We start from the raw sequence: 16,471 nt of genomic DNA on the forward strand, positions 1-16,471 counted from the left end.
AGAAGTGAAATTCCCAAAGACACCCTGAATACAAAAAAGTCACTGCCTTAATAATGCAGTTTACAAAAGACATTGCAAAATGTCTTTAAGTTAGCGATCTGGTAACCCAGTCTTTAGTCTCCCTGCATTCAAGAAAATCTACCTTTGATGATGAATGCTATGATGTTACAGTTGACTAGATTAGACCTTGCAGTGTGATTTGAAGCAGTGAAATTCCATACCATCTCCAAAATCATCAGTAGGACAAGTTTTCCATGGAAGGAAACTCATCTAGAATTTCCCAAAGCCACTAAGCTTCAGGAGTAGGGAGGTCTTCACCTTGAGCTTGCTGCTTTCTCCCCTCAGTGCCCAGGTCTTTATTTTGAACTGACTTACACAAAGAAACTATAATTCAAACCAGTCCTTATACAGAATGTAAAATATTAACCAGGTTCCTTATTTGTTTCTCCTCTGTGCAGTGTCAAAGGTCTCCAGCTTATTGCTTGACTGATCTTTGGGTAGCGTATGTCATGACTTCAATAAATTGCCCTTTATGTGGACAGGAGTGGGATTTTTCCAAGCATTAGTTGACATCCTTTATCTCTATGACATATAAATTAAACTCCACTTTCTACACAAAAATAGCATCAACAATTTAGAGAAAAATGTTTGGGTTATTGTTACGTTTGTCTCTAAAATTTGTTTCCAATTCCCATGTTAAAAGGCATTATAGTTACTGAAAAGGGTCCTGCAGAGCTCTTGGTGATTATGCCCTTTGCAAGGCGCAGAAGAGGCAAAATGAATACTGAGGGTGGGAAGACTTCAGGTTCCAGGTCTTTCATTATGACATGTTTTATGAGCTTTTCAATCTCACAAACAATCATAGCAACATGATAAAGAGAGCTCGGAGAATATCGATTTGCATTATGTTCAGTAGGGCTGCTGACTGGGAGTCAAATCAATGCAGAATCAGGTTTGGCAAGCTGAATCTTGGTAAGGTCTGAAGTAAAACTCTAGCTGTTCATTCATTGCCTTTTGTTTGGCTAATCAAAGGCAGAGAAATATAACTCTCTTGTGAAGCCTTATTTTGTGAGCCATAGGGGAGAATATCTAAACATGACAGCATGTAGCAATAATTGGCTAAATTATGCACCAACTTGTAAATACCAGAGCTCCTTCTACTGTGTTTATGGAATTGAGCATACTTGTACTATTGACTATATTAACTATTATATTGAGTTAGGAACAAAGCAAAAATCACATATACCTCTGAACTCTTACTACATCAGATTCCACTGTGAGAGTCTAAATTCAACTTCATTCAAACAACACAATTTCAAGAAAATTCACAGCCGAATAACTAGAATACCAATAATAAATAAAACAAAGAATTAACAGTGAAACTGAAATATCACCTGCAGTAAAAGTGACAACTGATATTTCGTAAAGGCAATTATTAAAGTATCTCTATATCACATATCATATGAATGAGAATAGGTTTCCAGCCTTCAAGCACAGTATGGAAAATATCCAGTGCAGACATTTGTTGGTTTCTATTGTAAACATCACTGAAACAGAAACACAAAACTAAACAACAAAGTTTCTCTTGAACTATTGGCAAGATGCCTTTGCCTCTCCCATTTCCTTACCTGGAGACACACACATATCTGAGAGCTTACTTGCATTGTACCTGTTCAGCTGTATTCCAGCAATAACAGTATTATATTACAATATAATAATAATACAAGAAGATTAAAGACTGCTAAGCTGTTTATGTTAATGATGTTTTCATTGTGAGTAATGACCTGTTTCCTTTTCCTGTTCCACCTTTCTTATCTCTTGTAAAATGTATTGTATTATTGATAGGATTGCTTCTACAAGAAAATAAGTTCTATTTAGTAGGAGAAATCGTTTATTTATCCCATTTTTAAACATTCTCTGAAGTGTGAGTTTAAAACATGCTTCAGATTATGTATTGCACTAGCAGAGATCAAAGAGAACTCAATTGAGATCCCTGAAGAATCTTGGAATTTATCCTACTAAAAATAATTGCCTCAGGTTTTCCCAGACAACTTGCCACAGCAGCCAAGTCTACCAACCACCTCATGTCCCAAGCGTTTTGTCCATTGACATGTAGTGACCACACTATTTGGAGTTTTTCCCTCAGTTCGGAAAACATGCCAGGACCAGGGTAAATGCTAGTCTGGAAGGTTTGGTAATCAGATAATGCCTGCCACGCTTTTAGAAAGCCATTATGAGTTGCACCAGAAAGAACAGGAGGAGAATTTGCAGTGATAAGCATTTAATCTGGTTTTTTTGTTTGTTTGTTTGGGGTTTTTTTGGCTTTTTTTAATATGTATGTTACAAAAATCAGTTCTGAACCCCTTCTAAATTGTCAATGATTAACAGATGCAACTTAGTTGTTACACGTTTGATTACTAGTGAACTGTTTATTTTGATCATCTCTCATTTGTGGTACATGATTAGTACCTGTTGGTTGATAGTCTTCAAATATTTACAGATCATGAACCTCTTGGAAAAAAACCCAAGTAGCAAGTATTCTACAGATATATGTTTTTGCATTTATGTTAAAATTCATTAAAATTTCTGGATGCATGAACACAAATATGAATCTATTAGCTTTCCTACTATTTAAAACTTTTAACACTGGCTGATAACCAAACATATTTATATCAAAGATGGTATTTGTAAATTACTATATTCCTCAACCAATTCTACTCGGTACATACGAACACCGAATTGTATATGAGAAAGAGTGAATTTACACTGCAGTGTCCAAAGAAGAGCAATGAAGTTAGTGAAGGGTCTAGAGCACAAGTCTTACAAGAAGCAGCTGAGGGAACTGGGGTTGTTTAGTCTGGAGAAGAGGAAGCTCAGGGGGGACCTTCATGCTCTCTAAAGCTATCTGAAAGGAGATTGTAGCAAGGTGGGTGTTGGTCTCTTCTCCTGAGTAAGAAGTGACAGGACAAGAGGCAATGGCCTCAGGTTGCACCAGGGGAGGTTTAGATTGCATATTGAGAAAAATGTCTTCACTAAAGGGGTTGTCAAGCATTGGAACAGGCTGCCCAGGAAAGTGGTTTGGTCACCATCCCTGGAGGTATTTAAAAGAGAGTAGTCGTGGCACTTAAGGACACTGTTTAGTGGCAGGCTTGGCAGTGTTAGGTTTATGGTTAAAGCTGATGACCTTCAGGTTTTTTCCCACCTAAATGATTCTATGAGTCTATAACTATCTGGTCAGATGATACAGAGAAGACAGAACCAGACTCTTCTTGGAGATGCACAGCAATAGCATAAGAAGAAAAGGGCACAGGCTGGAGCACTGGAAATTTCAATTGCATATTAAGATTTTTTTTAACCATTGGGACAGTTAAACACAGGAACAGAACATACAGAGACATTATGGCATCTCCATATTTGGCTGTGTTCAAGACTCAAGACTTTGTTAGACTTGCTCTGAGCAGGGTATTATAACAGTTGGCTTCATAAGCTCTGGTCCAGCCTAAACTATCCTGTGACCTTATGTTCACTCCAAACACCTTTAGGACCCATTTCCTTTATGCAAGTTGCTATTTGAACAAAACTTACAACAAGGTAGTTATCTCTACATGGTTTTTCCCTTATCAAAATGGGTTAAAATGAGCCAAGAGGCCGAGGGCAGACTTTCAGAGAGTGATTGCATAAATCATGTTCCACAGAGAACCAAGCAAAAACTTAAATAAGTTAATCAACTGTTGGCATGCAATTATTTAGAATAACCCCATCCTGGTTATATTAAACTTTCTTCTATCTGGAAAAGATTCAGGGAACAAAGCATAATTGTTGAGAACATTAATTTTGGATTCTGTTAGCCAGGCCCAAATCAAAGACTTCTTTGTTAGGTAGTGAAACCTTCTCATTCTCTTACAAAACCAAAACACTGTAGAAACAAAGACTGCACATAAGGGGATAAGGAGACCAAAATCCACCTGACTTTCTCAGTGCAGCTCCAGAACAAACTACAGATCAGATTCACAGATGGTGTCAATCAGACCAGATCATGTAACCATCAGATGAGCATCTGGTTCCATACACAAATTTAAACAATAAAACCTGTTTATAGAAGAAGAATATGACAGCTTGAAAACACAGAGCTTCACACATTTTGGCAGAAGTTCTTTATAGGGTATACATTTCATCATAACCTTAACCCTGGAAGGCCTTATACATTAGACCCTAGTCTTTTGGCCATGGTAGGTTACATAACCCTTTCATATAGGTATTCCAGGACTTGACACCTGAGCCGCTGCCTCGCCATGCTTAGAAGACATTACACATTATCAAAATTGGTGTCACCATAAATCTGTTTCAGTCTGGCTTCTGCAGCAAAGACCACATGAGGTATTCCAGTCACACAGCAGAGATGTGTTGAGAGATTGGTGCGACACACACCCCGCTAGCAGGATGCAGGCACTCCAGATCACACAACAGATACCCTCCAGTGGTTTGACTGTAGTTTATAGATGCATTTCATTGCATTGGCAGCTCAGGTCTGCTGAGCGGCAGGGTGTTAGCCCCCTCAGCTTCATACACAGAAGAGCATTACTATCAGTGTCAGACTTCTGGTAAGAAAACAAGTATTCTAGAGGAGGCAGAGGCCAAATCTGGTGGGGTTTTTGTTTGTTGGTTTTTTTTTTTTTTGTTTTCTTTCCAGCTAGACTACTTACACAGTCTAAATAGCACATTTATATTATTAACACTACTAAACTATTAAAAAAACCCATAGGCAAGCCTCCTTACATGATAAGATAAGCCACACAGAACAATTCCACTTACATTTCAAAAATAAATACCACAAAGTATTATAAGAGGCTGAATAAACCAGAACCACTTAAATGTTTTTCTTTAATTCAATCGTGAAAATCTAATTGTGTAAAAATACCCATTTTGGATAAAAGACAAACTGACTTTAATGTAAACCACCCAGGCTTATAAAAGTACACTATTAAATGCACAGAAGTTTTTATAATTTAATGTGAATTAAGCAGAGCAGAACACAAACTAGTAGACTGCAACAAGACTTTTACCATTAGTCAGGTTCTACTATCCATGCTGCTTCCCCTGCCTCCCAAAAAAAACCCCACACTGCTCCACCTGACCCCCTCTCCCACCATCCTCAGGGCTATTTAACCACTTAGCTGGAACGATCTACAGCTGCACATCATCCATGTCAACCAGCCCACTGCCTCTGGGGCAAGGCCACAGCTGCATGTTACCAATGCTGATCAACCCACCGCCTTCAGTCCTCCACATTAAGCAAAGCAGAACACAAACATACACATCTCCATTAGCTGTCAAGAACGGAGCTTACAGGCATGGAGACCATACTAGCCAGACCTAAAAACTTAAGTCGGCAAACCTTACAACTCGCTGTTTGTTTCTTCTTTCCCACTCCTTTTGCCATAGGATCATGTCATATAGAATGGTTTGGGTTGAAATGAACCTTAAAAATCATTTAGTTCCAACTCTCCTGCCATGGATAGGGACACCTTCCACTAGACCAGGCTGCTCAAAGATTCATCTAGCCTGGCCTGGAACACTTCTAGGAAGGGGGCATCCACCACTTTTCTAAGCAACAGTTCCAGTGTCTCACTACCCTCACAGTAAAGAATTTCTTCCTAATATCTAATTTAAATCTGCCCTCTTGCAGTTTAAAGCCATTACTTCTCATCCTATTGCTTACAAGCCCTTGTAAAAAGTCTCTCTCTAGCTTTCCTGTAGCCACCTTTAGGTACTGGAAGGCTGCTATAAGGTCTCCCTGGAGCCTTCTCTTCTTCTGGCTGAACAACCCTAACTCTCTCAACCTGTCTTCATAGGAGAGGTGCTCCAGCCCTCTGATCATCTTCATGGACCTCCTCTGGACTTGCTCCAGCAGGTCCCTGTCCTTCTTATGCTGGGGGCTCAAGAGATGAACACAGTACTCCACGTGGGGTCTCATGAGAGCAGACCAGAGGGAGAGAATCTCCCTCAACCTTCTGGCCACACTTATTTTGATGCAGCCCAGGATATGGTTGGCTTTCTGGCCTGCAAGCACACATTGCCAAATTGTGTTGAGCTTCTCATCCACCAACACCCCCAAGTCTTTCTCCTTAGGGCTTTTCTCAATCCATTCTCTGCCCAGCCTGTATTTGTGCTTGGGATTGCCCTGACCCAGGAGCAGGACCTTGCGCTTGGCATTGTTGAATTTCATGAGGTTCACACAGGCCCACCTTTCGAGCCTGGCAAGGTCCCTCTGGGTGGCATCCTTTTGCTCCAGCGTGTTGACTGTACCACAGAGCTAGTGTCATTGGCAAAGTTGCTGAAGGTGCACTCAATCCCACTGTCCATGTCACCAACAAAGATGTTAAACAGTGCTGGTCTCAATACTGAACTCCCAAGGAGCGCCACTCTCCACAGGTCTCCACTTGAACATTGAGCCATTGACCACAACTCTTTGAGTGCGACCATACAGCTAATTCCTTATCTGCTGAGTGGTCCATCCATCAGATCCATGTGTCTCCGGTTTAGAGGCAAGGATGTTGTGTGGGACAGTGTCAAAAGCTTTGCACAAATCCAGGTAGATTACATCAGTTGTTCTTCCACTATCCACCAATGCTGTATCCCTGTCATAGAAGGCCACCAAATTTGTCAGGCATGATTTGTCCTTGGTGAAGTCATAATGGCTGTCACTAATCACTGCCTTGTTTTTCATACACAACCCATAACTCCCTAATCCTTCTGTCCCAGACAGTTCACTCAACTTAGAACTTCTCATTAAAAATATTTAGAGAAATTCTTTGCCAAAACTGGGAGGGCTAGAAAATAAATCTAAAACTACAAAGAAAGCAGGGCTCTTTGTGCAGTAAAATGGGTCCCAAAATTATATTTTTAGCTAACCAAATGTGAGATCCATGATGAAAATTAGAGACTTAGCAACAGTGCAGATATACCCCTCTTACAAAAACCAACCTTAATTCATCATGGTGCAAGAAGAAATTAGTATTCTTTCAACTTGAAATTTCAGCATAAGAAATCTGTATGTGCTTTATGTTTTAAAGGCTGAGGAAGAATCTTGATGATAAAATGATCAATAAACATAGATATAATAAATACAAAACCAAATTAGAGCATTCAAGTCAGAGATACATTTCTGTGTATTTTGAGTCAATAACAGTAAAATGAAACTCTTAAGTAGAGCACTTAAAGAGTTCTTTTGCTAACCCAAGCTGTACTCAGGTTCTTTACTAGGTACCTATTTAAAAAACAATATACCTGCTACTGCTGTCAGAATAGTTTTACTGTGCACTTTATCACTGCTATATGTATGAAGGAATTGCAGCTTTTAATTCTAGGTTTTCTGAACAACTCAGAATTCTTTTGCTTCAAAAAAACCCAAACAAAACCAAGAGAAAACCCTGGATATATATCAGTGACTATTTTAGGTTTCTCAGTACCGATATCAGTTTTACATAAGTTGCCTCTCATCCTGTAGTTAAGCTCTCCATGTTTAGCTAGGTTTATGGAAAACCTCTTGAGTAAAGGCTATCAACAAGTTTTCTGTTAGCAAGCGAGAGATAGAATTGCCTCCAAATGCATGAAAAGTGTTTTTTATTTAAACAAGAACAAAGAAAATAGAAATGTTTTTCTCTGATTTTTCAGTCAGTGCTGTAGGAGAGTTGCCATTTAATGCCAAGGAGATGCTGTGAGCTAAAACAGGGGACAGAAGGGAACAGGAACATTTATTGAATTTGATTGTTCCCAGAAGGTGATTTAGGAAAGGGACTGTCTGAGTCCAATTGCATACAAAGATGAGCTCCTAACTCAGGAGCTTATGTGGAACAGGAGAAATCAAGCTTCAACTTCCAACTCGGCTGAAAATTGCTGAGTTTGGGTGTCTTTTAAATAATTTGGCTTCATTTGCCCACTTGTTATTGCAGTTAACATTGCATTCAAGCATGCAAATATATGTGTCTACTAGTATCTTGAAGACAGGAAGAGATTAACTTTATTTTCAGACTTTAAAAGGGTGCATTCTTTTACTGCATGGTAATCATTTGTGTCCACTATGGCATAAAAAAGGTGGGAGGAAAGAAACATTAGCTTTCCTATGAACTAAAGCAGGTGATACATTCACTTCAGCAGCATCCACAGTTGCTCTCACCCACCATAATTCACTCTAATGCAAAAGAGCTGAACATGTTGAATGTGCCTGGGCACCCAGTCCCAGTGCTGACATGGCAGGCAGCAAGTACAGCTGCACAGCTGCCTCCTCCCTCCTCCGGGAGGCACTTAGAGGCCTCCAGGGCTTAAAGTCTGCAGTGAGCATCTAAGAAGCTGCCATGGCATCTACAGAGCAGGAGCATAAGGTGGGGGGCTGAGCCATGCCAACTCTGTTATTGCTCCAGAGTGCCTGTTTCCTGTTCTCTCTAATCTCAGAATCACTCTCAAGAATCACTAACAGACTTCATGCCAAGAGCTCCATTTATGCATTAGATTTTGTGTGGTTGTCAAAAAAACATTTAGGGTTTGTAAAAGCCACATGAGAATTGCTTGATGTTCTTGGAGGAGGGAAGTGAAGAAGGAAGTCAAGAGCTTCAACACCACTGGCTTATATGGGAGGGTGTACTGGGATTTTAGGTTTTCCACTGAGACATTATGGTTTCTAAAGAGGTGGTAACTGTCGATAAACAGAAGACAAGAAAAAAGCTTATATTTTTCTCCTACAAGAAAGGAGAAATAACATTTCCCAGGAAAGGAAAAGAGGGGATTTGAGTTAAATCTATAGGTGAAAATACAAACTAACATTCATGTGCAAAAAACCCTAAAGTGGTGTCTAGTAATCAGAGCATCCATAATCCATCTGCTGGATACATGGAAGGAAGGAGTTCAATGAGGGTTATTTTATTTCTGTCACACATCAGGTTTTCTAAACCTTTGCAAGTACTATTTCAGATTTCACATATAAGTATTGCTTGTTGCTGTAATGCAGGTTGAATGAAAAGTGATTTCAGGGTAAAGGACAGTTTCAGGGTAAATGGCTAACATCAAGGCATCATTCCAGTGCAGTGGAAATTCTTGTAACCACAGATCTGGATTACTCCTGTGACACTTGTCACTTCACCTCTGAGAGAACAGATTGGCACGAGGAGACAACTGGCAGGTTGGCATATTAAAAATCCTAAGAGGAGAGCAAAATCAGTTCACCTAACCCAAAAACCTATAGCTGGTCAACTGAATATCCCCCCATACTCCACTGACTAGATCTCCATTGCCTACAGTGAGAGCTTAGATGCTTTGCAGACACAGAGACAAAATTGCACCCAAGATGTGCATTGTACAGATGCTCCGCAGGAGCTGACAGAACAAGCAAGGTTTGAGAGGTAGAGCTCTCAGCAACCAGCATTTGCTAAAAATCTTTCTGGCACTGGCACTGGCGAAGTGCCTTGTGATGAATATCAGTAAAGTCCAAGGGCCCTAGGCGACTGTAAAACTGCAAGTCCACGCTACGTAAATGAAATACGGCACAAAAGCCCCAAGCTGGTGGTGACTGAGTCTCTTAAAGAAACCAAAGGAGTTACTGGCTTTAGCATCGCTGGGTCTGAGCCAGTCAGCCTTTCCTTCTAGAAGGCTGTACTAGTATGACGGCAGTGCCACCCTAACACTGTGCTGTTGCTCTCAACTTCAGTTTCATGTTTCTGCCTGGCACTGCACTGCACTATACAGACACATCAGTTTGGAGACCTTTAACTCCACTGTGATTTATAAGCATGCCCTGTGTTTCTGCCAGAAAGTGGACACCAAAAAGTCTGAAGTCTGAAAGGTGTGAGCAGCCAATTCAACCTCAGCCAAGCTAGGAGATGCTTTTCCTATGTGAGGAGGAACACATCCAATGTGCTGAAGAATGCAAGGCAGGAGAAGCCAATATTTGTCTAATCATCCTATTATAGCCAACAGCCCCAGCATTAGAAATCAGGGCAGAATGGGAGTCTTGTATTCACATACTAATCTGTCTATCTGAATAAGAAAACTGCTTCTTAAAAGAACACAATTTTCTGCTAGTGAAATTATACTGTGTTGTCGAAGACATTTAAATACCTATTTAAATAAAGATGGAACTTCATCTCCCTTTCTTGAAACCATCTGACTACTGAATAAACGGAACATTTCCTCCTCTTGCCCCTGGGAGTGATATCTAGGCCAAGTCTCTCTTGGCACTGTAGAAGCTCCTCAGCACGAGCATCAATTCCCCTCAGTCTCCACTGTTCAACCTTTTTGACTGGATGAGTCACTGCCTACGTACATGGATCCAGGCTACAAACAGCCCTCTTCGCACAGTCTTGGGAGAGGGCTGTATGCAGCAGCCTTTCTGTTTCTGACCCCGTGCAATGTCACACAGCCTGTAGGTATGCCAGATTTACTGTTCAGATACAGAATTATTTCTGTTGCAAGAGAATCAGGAGTTACCAGATAGATACAGAAGATAAGTTTTGTATACATACAGTGGATCTGGTAGTTGGAAATAGTTATGTATTTAAAGCATGCATGCAATGAAACCTATAGCTTTCCAGAAAATGCAAGTATAGCAGCATATCTGCAGAGTGGCAACCTGACATACAGCACATTCCTTCCACTCTTGTGCCAGACAATGGAGTACTGGCAGAGTAGAAAAACACCGAGGAAAAAAGTTTCTGGAAACAAGCTAGTCTTGCCACTAGGACTAGGAATTTTCTGCTGTACTATTAGCTAGATCTTGGAACAGGGAAAGACTGAACATCTTATATTCTAGGTGGGATGTTAATTAGAAGTTAGGTGTGTTCATACCTGTTTCCTGCCTTTGGGGTTCTAACCTGAGGTATCTGGTTTACATTGACAGACATTACTGTATATATTGTATATATTTCCAGATACAAGTCTTTCTAGCCTAAATTTCTAGGGCAAAAGCAGTCAGTCACCATCTGTGTCCTCCAAGAACTTTCGAGCATATCAGCTCAGCTTGATTGTGAGGAACAATGGCTACAGAGCTGAAGTTCCCATAAATTTTGAGAAGTGCTGCAAGTGGTGAGGTTTAGGAAAAGGCTTCATCACAAACAAATTTCTAAGAAAGTATGCCTTTAAGCACAGCACGCCCAAGGTATGCAACCAAGCAGAAGGCAAATCCCAAGAAAATGAAACTTCGTTTGTTCTAATGATAATGACATTATCTAACCTATTCTGTGGGACAAAGCACTGGACTGACCAGCTACTAACATGGCACTGCTGAGGATAGGCATAGCAGGAGTCTAAAAATGTCATTAAGCAAGTAACAAGATCCTGTGGTGGGAGGAGTTGGTTGGTTAATGTGCTTGAATGCAGCAGTTCGTATCAATTCACCACAGTACGTAACGTGTTTTTTAATACAAAAAGCAGAGTCAAATGCTGCATTCCAGCTCCAGCCAAACTCCTATTTACTTTGACAACTGGAACAGAGAAGACTTAGTCCTTGTGTGGTCTAATGCTATTTAAGTAGGATGTTGTGCCACTTTCTCATAAGCCAGAATGATCATTTGAACACAAAGGTAAAAATAATGAGCAGCTTATCTACAGAGGCTAAAGAAAGATTTGAGAGAAAAAAAAAAAAAAAAGAGAGAGAAAATTGAGGAAGTTATTGCAAACACTAATGCAGGGAAGAATGTTTTGACACATGTAATGCTGGCACATTTTTGTTTTAAGGACAATGAAAACTTACCTCACCTCACCTTCTTCCTTCTCATGTTAACTTCAATAGCTGCTAGACTAGGACACGAATGCAATACATGGGAACATCTGCAGTTATGCTGGATTTTTGTTTTACACTGTTCACGTAAAGGTGCCAGCCAGTAGTAGGTAGTTACTTTCACTGAGATTTCGGCAGCATGTTTTCTGTTTAGCTTAGGACCCCAAAGCAGCAGAGCTACTGAAGGACAGCAGATCCTAGTGCTGCCTGCTAATTAGGGGCCCTACAAATGTAGGTCACAAAAACAAAGGCAAAGCTTTTCCGGGAGAAGACAAACGTGTGATTTGTGAATGAAAAGCCAGGAAGTTTTAAAAGTGAAACAGAAGTAAATTCAATCAGGCTCTTCTTACAAATGAAAGCAGGGGCAACTCTTGGCTTTTAGCACTTGAAAAGAAGAGAAGATTTTGTTAACCCTTTGTTCTTCTAGAGAAGCTGAAACTCCTGACAGTTAGCATCAGAAATATCTTTTCCAGTGCTTATCAGAACAAGGAATTTGTTTTAGAAATACCAAATCACCTCAGGGCCAATTGTTACACAGAAGCAACAGGAAAAAGGAGGTATAATAACCTGTTCTTCCCCTAGGTTTCATTTAACTAGACTTTGTGAAATACACCTGTAGTCTTGCTCCCTCATTCAGTGTCAGGCACACTTTAAATCTGTCATTGCTTGATTATTTAGGATCTTCAAATCTGTTTTAATTGTGGCATATGTTTTTTGATTAGTTAGGCATTTTCACATGAGAAGATTCTTCTCCAGGGGAAAAGCAAGGGTTTGTTCTTAATCAAACTGTAATGTTTCCACTATGTGACTTCTGAAGATGTAATTATTCTCTCCTTTAGAAAGACTGACAAGCTGCCTGATTATACAGCCTTACAGATAATAAAAGGTGTTCTAGGAAAGAGTTTACAGTAGTATGGCTCCGATCCACACATGTGTAACTGCCTTGCTGAATAACTGCCTGTTATTAAAAATCTATCTTTCCCCTTACTGAAGTCAATGTAAAGGTCTTTTCTCTTACTTAAATTACATGTAGGCTGATTTACCAAGAAAAGTGAATCTGAGCCTGAAATTAAAAGAAAGGCAGTCACTGTAGCCCTCCAGATGTCCATTTATATTTACATATATTTTTAAGCTATGGTTTTCTTCCCAACAAATATTTTTTAGGTAATGTCCAATATACACATTTTTAGCCATTATGAATGTCACAGCTAAATAGCAAGGCACAGCAGGATTTGTGTTTGTTCTGCAATAACAATGCACTTGAATGAGGACTTAGGGTATATAAGTCATAGAGACCTCCTGCTCTAGCTCTTTCTTTTCGCTGAGCAGAATTTTTTGCAAATATCCATTTAGGATAATTTTTTCCACCTTTCCAAACCTAATAAATACCTGCATTTTGTCATCTGAGCAAAGTGGCAGAGAGTAGAATTCTAAAAACATAATTACTTTCGTCACTTCTTACTACAAAGCTGGCTTTAAGAAATTGTTCTTCTGAATTCCTTTCCCTCATCTGTTTAGTCCTGAAATGTAATTTTAAATTGTAACCATGAAAGACCATTGATAGGCCTGTCACAGGGACTGCAGTAACCTTCCCCCTCACGGTAGTTTCCTCAATAGCTTAAAATATTTACAGCCAGAGTATTATCTATCTTATCAGTACATAAAAGGAAAAGCTTGGTGAGTAGATCCTTAAAAGCAGTATATCCTTAAATACCTCAAAACTCCACCCCTTAAACTCTTTTTTTTTTATTTTTTTTTTTTTTTCCATTATGGCAGTGATTTAACATCAAAATTATTTCATAGACTTTTCTAGACCCCGGTGTTTATGGGTTGCAACACAAGACAACTGGATTCCATTCTCTGCTACACCACAGCTTCTGATCTTGGGAATGCTTCCAAATCCCACAAATTAGTACTTAAAATCTGCTTAAGTCCAAAATTGTGACCTTCAAAACCCACTGCTCAACTGCTGCCAACCTTGGGGGCATATTCTCAGACTGAGCAATTATCTCCCAAAACCTAAGTCATAACCATGGAACTGGCCTCTGTACAAAATGCAATAGAAGATATTTGGGTTTGTTTTTTTTTTAAACTGATACAAAGAAGAAGCTTTAGTTTATTTAGTGGCTCAGTGATTAGAGCTCTCATCCTATAAAAAAAGTACCTAATTCCCTAAAAATGCTAAAGTACAACATTGCTGCAAAATTGGTGGACATCTTGTCCATCACCCCTGTCAAATGGCCTGAGAAATTCCTCTGGACCATATGGAAGAACATGCTTACTTCTCATTAATTTTGTATCTATAGAATATTCCCTCTTCCACCCACAGAATCTGCCTTTATAAAAAGCCTGTATCCTGCTATACATACAATACTTCATGTTTTGGGAATACATGTAATATTGCCTTTAAGTCTGATTCTTATCTATACTATATAGCTAAATAGTTTGAGACACTTAATATTTTCCACCTGTGAAATCACAGTCACACCGACAGACACAACAGATGTGACAAATTTCTTCCAAAGTTGCATGATTACCATGTGCAGGTCAGAAGCACCATCAACAGAAGGAGCTAGGGATGTAAATAAAAGTCCACTACAAAAACCAGAAGGATCGAATTAGGCTGAGATTAGTATTTCAGAGATGTTTAATGTAATACAGAAAATACATATATTCCCTAATTCCAAAACCAAAGATGTTTTACAAAGACTTGGGATACATACAGCAGTTTGTTGCTTGTTGAAATTAAACTTCACTATTTTAAGAAATTTACTTTGCACAAGTTGTTTAATAATAAATAATGCTATAAGGTTGTAGATCCATTTATATGGTAAACTACAAGGAATATTTTGCCTTCTGACTTCAAAATGTTAAAAACGGGAGCAAAAATATTTTCAACTGTTAACAAAAAAGGGAGATATATATCCCTAAGTCACAGGAATGCTATGCAAATAGATGTTATAAGGCTAATACAGAAGAAGCTTTCATTCCCAGAGGAAAAATCTCAGGGGGGGGGAAAAAAGGAACAAAAAAATATCTCTTTTCAGTATACTGCAACACAGCAGAGCCCTAAGAAGAAAGAATAAATCTGGCTTGCAGTTTTGGGGTATTTTAATTGTGTAATGTTTTTTGAAAGAAAGTAACAGATTTCAAATGAGGAATTAGTTACAGAAAGCATTTTGAAGGATTAAAGCACAGTGGTAGCATCTTTCAAGTTTTTCTCTGGAGATTTTCACTGTTCATTCTGAGCAAAAACGTATTTCTCCTGAGAAGTATGATCTTATTGTTCCTGCCCCTTCTCTCCCCCACATTCTTGTTTTTTCTCAGACCAGATCAAGGAAAATGTTATTCATTTCCCCCACCGCAGATGCTCACCCATCTCTTTCCTATCCTTTGCTTTATCCTTTGACCTATTACTAAATTCTCCAATCATTGCTTGACCACAGAGCTGCTATTTCTTTTGAACTCTAAGTTAAAAATGAACTGATGTACAGATTGGACTTTGGTGAACCACTTGCTTTTTTAGAGAATAATTTGGACCTCCTCACAGTCTAACTGGGCTTTGTCTTTCCCTTCTTGGATTTCAATCAGGATATGACCTTTTATGAGAGAACCCCTTAAAAATGCAAGCTTGTAACAGATCTAAACCTAAGTAAAATATGAAAAGATATTTTTACTTTATTACTGTATTTCACAATGCTTTTAAGTTTCATTTTTATGTGAAGAAAATATTTTAACTTCTGTAATGCAACTCCATAAGTTAGCATCCTCTCAATGATGTAGAAGATAGCTATTAACATCTTTGAAATATCCTCATAGCCCTTAAACCTTAAGCATCCTTCCCCAAACTTTCCTCATTCCTCTTGTTCATAATCCCTCAAGAGACTGAGACTATAGGTTTTAGAAGTGAGATATTTGAGTCTTTTCACCCACAACATGAGACAAATCAGAATTGCATCTGTTGCTGGCTTTGAATTGTCACCAGAATATGTGGGAGAAAAAAACTGCCACAAAAAGATAAGATATATTTTCCATCTTACCTTACTATTCTTCTTCATGACTAATACAGTATTTTGGTAGTTTATTTCTGTCACAGGCATATAAGAGTTTATTCCTTAATATCTATTTATTTGTTTCCTGTTTCATTCAGTTGTCCCTTGGTTGCCAATTCAGGAAGTATCTCTTTCAAGGAAGTTATGTAAGCACAGAAATTACACATGAACTAATTAAAGTCCATTAGAACTATGGGCTAAATAATTGCCCATCTTCTCTGTTATTCAAACATTGGGTACTATGCTAAACCTCAAAGTTTATTCCTGTGTCACAGGGATATACCATTTTCATTTTTTTCTTTGATGTTCTTATTTAAATATGTCATCCAGACAGAGACCATGAGATTTCTGGAAAGCAGAAAAATTAAATGGCATGAAAGTTTAATTAAACAAGTATTAAAAGGTTGGCTAAGCTAACAGGTATAAAAATATAAGATGAATAAAAAAATAACTAAAACTCAAAAAAAAGTTTAAAAATGTCAACCTTAGCATAGTGTGATTTCAGTGTTAAAATAAGTAGGAAATAATTGTCTCATCTAGACACACAAAACAACTCCAACCTTACCTTGTTTTCTCAGATATTTTCTACTACAATTGAGACTTTGTAAAAATGCTGTTCAAGTAACTCAAACTTTTTGTCACTTCTTAAACT

The sequence above is a fragment of the Falco punctatus genome (assembly GCF_963210335.1).
Source record: "Falco punctatus genome assembly, chromosome: 6".
Lineage (NCBI taxonomy): Eukaryota > Metazoa > Chordata > Aves > Falconiformes > Falconidae > Falco > Falco punctatus.